We start from the raw sequence: 6,095 nt of genomic DNA, 5'->3' as shown, positions 1-6,095 counted from the left end.
CCGCTAGGTGGCCAATTTATTTTTATGTAAAATGTATGTCATCGCAATGTATAAATTAAATTTAAAATAAATAATTAAATCTTTTTGTTAATAAGCAAGAAATAGCATCTTATTTTAATTGTTTTATTCATATTTTTCAACATTTTATTCTGGTAATCTTAAAAATTGTAAACCTTTTACATTTTCAACGACTTTAATAAATTAAACCTTTTAAAAATGCACTTACGATTGATGTCAAGCATTTTTCTAGCTATTAACAGATGAAACTAATAAACTTCTGAATTTCTAAAAAAACCCTATTTTATGTATATTTTCTCTTCTAAAATGACAAACAAGAATATGTGGCAAAAAACGTATATGATTGCCCTGAGAAAACTGCTAAATGGGGTAAAATTCTCTCCTTTAAACCATGTAATTATTGCCATAAAGCTAAGAACTGGCCATAAAGTTTTCTTAATTTGCCTGCTGAATTGACAGATTGCCACGAGAGACACACACAGACGTCATTAGTCGGGGCAGCAGAAACCGCATCGGCAAATTGACCAAGGTGTTGAACTTCGAAATTGCATTTTAATTTGGCTTCAAGCTGCAGGTTGTTGCTGTTGCTGTTCTTGTTTTTGTTATTGTTTTTGCCTCGATTGCAGGTGTCACAGTGTGTTTAAATGTGTTGAAAACCTCAAGTGTTCACTGGTTGTTGCTGCACTTGCACTCGTATTATTACACATAATTGCCCGTTGTTGTTGACATTGTTGCTGTGTTGATGTTGCTGTGTTGCTGTTGCAGTTGCAATTTCAGTTGCTGCCTGTGCTTGCTGATATTTGTCCACAGATAAAACAGATACGAAAACGGAAAGCAAACAAGTTCCTGGCCGTAGCCAAGGTTTATGGCCACAAGCGTGTCAATTTAAGTTGCAATTAGGCAGTTAATAAATTCACCGATTTGGCCAGTCAGATAAACGCCTAGATGTCAGCTGATTAATGCCACTTTCCCAGCGTTTCGGTAGCAGCAATCGATTTCCAAAAACGAAGAAACACCCAAATCGATTCAAATCTTAGCTGGGATGCTGGCCGATGCTTGTCCGTCATCCATCAAAGGTTGCTGCGGACCAGGAAGTATTCCCGATCCGGGCATTGAATGGTATTCACATGCAACATGTGTGTGGTGTGTTGGCACAGCAGGTGACATTTCCAGGCCAGATCAGGAAAATGTAAATAAATGATCGGACAACGGACGAGACACCCATATGAACACCCAGGCAACAACACGACATGGAGCAAGTTGTACCTGGTTGTTCATGTTGCTCTTGCTGTTGCTGTTGCTGTTGCTCTTGTTGTTGCTGTTGCTTTGATATACAAAACACTTTTTCATATCGAAATTTGTGATAGGCCGTGATTAATGGCGAGCGACACAAACACTTAATTTGACGCCAGGCCCGTAGCTGGCGCCTTGGGGAAATGGCAGCGATCCGACGCAAAACTTCTCAAATGCACAGAAAAAAATAAACATTTCTTTTTTAAATGTGTTTAAATGTGTGCCCAGCAAACTGGTGTTGGATTCAGGAAACTAAATATTATTTTTATAAGCAACATAGTAAAAGAAATGTTAATAAATATCCATGGATTTTGTAAATAGTTGTAAGCAAAGTGGGAAGATTAAGGCACTTAAAATAAGTAAGTACCAATATTATATATACATTTAATTCTGATAAAAATAAGAAAAAGAAGTAATTGAATAATTAATTTCCAACTTTGAAATGGAATAACTAAATATTTCCAAAATATAAATAGTTATATTTCCTTCAGTGTGAATTTGGATTAGCTGCTGGTTCGCTGGCTGGGAGAAACAATAATCTCGGGCAAGATTAATTATTGTAATCACATCAACAGCAGAGCCATGCGAACGGACTTGGAGGTGGATTCGGAATGGGAGTCACAGAAAAGAAAAACCAACACGAAAATGATCAATGATCATCGCTGCGTTCTCTGTTGATTTTTATAGCGAACGCCCGATCGCTGGCCTGGGTTACACATTTCATTGGCTAATCAAGATGCTAATTTGAAGAAGATTAATTTGTGTGCGAGTTTCTGACTGCCTGCCAGGCATACCCGAAGATCCGAAGATTATAATCTGCTAAGCAAGAGGAAACTGAAGGCTTATTATTAATACAGGCCAACACAGCCCCCAGAAATGTGTCTTGTATTTAATTAAATACGCGTGCACTGGAAAACAAGACGTTTGCTGTTGTAAATCGTTAAAATTAAGCTCTCTTAATTAATTAAGATTAATAAGATAATAAATGCATTAAAATTCTGCGTATACAAACTAAATTATTTTTCCAATTCAGAGATAAGAACGTCTAAAAACTGGCACAATTTGTATAGTTTGTGAAGTTTTTCGTATATTTTTTCGAGTGCATCTGCCATTTAGAATGATCCCAGAAATGTAGAGAGTTTCGGGTGAGTGTTGTGTTGGCTGTGCAGTGACACGCAGATTAATTGAAATTTTATGAGTAGCGCAGACGTAAACAATCAGCGAGACCACCTTTTGCCAGCCCCTAAGGTCATAGGAGCTGGGCAAGATCGCATATCCAGGTTCCAACTCCGACTCCGCGTCCACTTACTGGCCAAGCTGGAGGTGCAACTTGGCGTCGGGCAGCTGTTGCTCACCCCGTGGCCAAAAGAAACTTGCAACATTATGAAAAATGGACCACAACCATGCACAGTGGTTGACAAGACATCTTTTGGTATGGGATGACATTCAATAAGATTTGAACTCAAAAGTCTATTAGTCAATAATTTAATTTGAATATATTTTAAAAGGTTCTCAAAAATCAATTGCACTTGAGCTAACCAACTTGATAGGAATTGTTACTTATTGAACTATTATAGATAAATACTAATATTTATAAATATTTTTTTTAAGTTGTATGAAATGTGTTATATTATTATATGTTTTTATTATTATATATTTTTGTCAATTTTATTTGTAATTATTTTCAGAAATCGAATAGTATCCTTGTGTGAAAAACTTTGTTGATACCACAGTGCCCCATGATCCTGCTGACGCGTTCGCCATGCTAATTGATAGACTGTGAAATTATTTAACAACGGCTGGAAAGTGAGCTCCGGCGAGGTTGTGGCCCGAAAGGAGCTTCCAAGCGTGGCCAGATGGGTCAGACGGCTTTCGACCCGGTCATCAAGACCTGGGTCGGCACTTCTTTTGGTGGCTTTGGCCCCTTTGGCCACCCATCTACATCCACATGCACATCCATAACCATCCATAGCCACGCGAGGAGCTGGACTTGCGGCTAAGTGAAAAGTGTTAAAAAGCGCGACTCACGGCGGCCAGTTGTGGCGGATTTGAAGACAAATGAGCAGCGGCTTTTGACATTTGCGAAATTTGAAATGTCAGCCGGCGGACCAACGGATGAGCTTCTACCTTGACGAAGGTCCCGGATGGGAGGTCCCCGGATCCATGGCGGATCGACACGCTTTTGCGGATAAGTCGCGGAGAATTTAAATTAAAACTCAGGTGAAAGGTTATTAATTTGCAAGTGGAACTGGGGCGTAGCTCGGCTAATTGTTAATACTCGAATCTCCACTCATTTGGGTTAATGTTGATGGCACTTTGACAGGGATGATGATGATGATGATGTGGATAATGACGAATGCCAGCGGCGTTGATGCCGAAAAACAACGTTGAGTGCTATGGATTTAATTAATAAGCATATTTGGAGAAAGCTTTCTTCTGGGAACAGAGCTGAAAAGTACTAATAATAATTTTGCGCATTTTTATGAGATAAGCTAAGAAGGCTGAAAGCTTGTGAATAAAGATTTGCAAAATGTAATTGACCTTTATAACCATATTATATTGTATAATTTCAAATGTTCTTTACACCCAAAATATTATGAAGTAATAGGAAAGTAAACATATTATAAACATTTTTAATGAACTTATTTAATAAATTTGATCTTAATTATTATTTTTATGAGTTAATAACTTTAACTCTTTAACTTATTTTAAAAATCCTTTGCTAACTCATCGATCTGCCAGTGAACTTTTTGCCTTGGTATCCCACAAAAGCGAATATCTCAATCTCTGTCGCTTTTTTCGTTTCAAGTTACTGCAGCTGAAGTGTGAAATTTGCTTAGCTAACCCAGGGATCAGGGTCCCAGCTCGAAGTTAGGGACAAGATAGGCCCCTGGGGCATGGGCATGGGCATGGGGCATGGGCATGACCTTAAGTTAATTCGAGACCCAAAAGATAGGTAGCCGGGCGAAATGGCAACGAGCCGTGGCCATTTCCACTTGGTAACGGTAAGCCAGGGAAATTCAGCACGCACGACACTCACAAATGCGACGGAGTGGGACCAGGGGCATGAAAATAGGCAACTGTGTGACCATAACTTATGCGCAAATGATTCGATTTGGAGGCGTACAAAATGCAGATACCCCGTGTACAGCTACCCAATAATCGTCGGTCTCTCTACCGAAGAAGCTGTGAAAGTTCCACGGCAGCGACTGGCGGGAGAAAGAGTGGCAAATTTGTAGAAAATTGAATGCCACCTACCCGTCGTCGGTAGCCAGAGATGGTTTCATAAACCAAAAATACAAAAAAAAAAACTGACCACGTAGGCGGCACACGGATGCCGATGTGTAATTTTGTGAATTTATTTTATTTGGCAACCGCGAGCTCAAACAATGCACTGAGGAAAACTTTAAAACGCGTACTTATATATATTTAAAATTAAAGTTTTTAAAGCTGCGTTTTAGTAAATAATAGTAAATCTTAATGGAAATAAAAGATAAGAGATACAACTAAAATCAGTTTTGATAATCCCTCTTAAAGAAAAATATTTCAAAATAGAAAGCTTTTATAAAACAGTATAGAATACAGTTTTTTACATTAAGAAATATTTATTTATTATTTATCCTCGCTTTAAAAAAGATACCTAAAAATATATGCACTTGTTTCTAATTCAATGTCCCATGTTGTCATTGCTTAACCAAAAGCATTTGTTTTTTGGCCATATTTTTTCTTAAAGTGACTTTAAAATTCCGAAAAAAAGAAGCAGCAACCGTTGGCAGAAAATCACAGAAAATAATTGGCAAGTTGTGGGAAAGATTTCTCCCTGGGCACTTCGTCTAATTGAAATTCCCATGCTCATCGCTCAGCGCCTCTAATGGCGACCCCAGCTGCCACACACACAATCTGAATCTGGCCGGGCCAATTTGAGCCAAATCGCCCAACAACACGCACTTTTGGCCAAATGCACGCACTCGTGGACTAGAAAAACCAAAAGGAACGGGGATTGGGAAATGAAAATGGGAATGGAAATGGAAGTATGGGTATGGGAATGGGAATGCGGCAGGACATCGTCTCTGGTTGCATTCAACGGCCATTTTCGGTGCTTTTAATTGTCAGTATCAGTGACATCGACATCCCTTCTCCTACTCCTCCTTAATCTGGTCTGCGATTGCGGAATGGTTCTCATGTGACTTGGGATTTTAATGCTGCTAACGAAATTTAATTGGCCTCTAAATGATTTTAATTGTGCCACTGATGTTGGCCATAAGTTACATCGCAAATGGCCGGCAATTCTAGATGCTGTCCCGCAGATAAGTTCATCGATGTTGCCCTTGAAAATGGTGGTGAAAAAAATCAATGCAACTAGGGAAAAGTTCGGAACGTTTTGTAGGGATGCGTAGTATTTGGTAAATAAATTTATTCAGTTTCAAAAAGCTTTCTTTATTGGATTTTAGTAATTTATTCCTAGCTAATCTTTTTTTAACACGTTGGAACTACTTTTTTATAATCTAACAAATAATAAGGACTTACAAAAAAATTATATTCGTTTCATTTTTTAAGAACTATGTGATTATGTGGATCGGTTATATATATATATTTACCATTTTGGTATTAATAACATTTTAAATTATCAATGTTTCCAATTTTCGTTTTATCAAAATCAAAATCACTATGCTCTCCTTTATTAGCAATAAATATTACAATGCCGAAATGCTTTTGCCATCTAGGGTATAACAAACTGCAAAAAAGAAACGATCAGCGCGGGTCCTCATCTTCAGATCACTCCG

Source organism: Drosophila gunungcola, unplaced genomic scaffold (genome assembly GCF_025200985.1).
Source record: "Drosophila gunungcola strain Sukarami unplaced genomic scaffold, Dgunungcola_SK_2 000001F, whole genome shotgun sequence".
In the NCBI taxonomy this organism is placed as follows: domain Eukaryota; kingdom Metazoa; phylum Arthropoda; class Insecta; order Diptera; family Drosophilidae; genus Drosophila; species Drosophila gunungcola.
Note: the sequence above shows the minus strand (reverse complement) of the source record.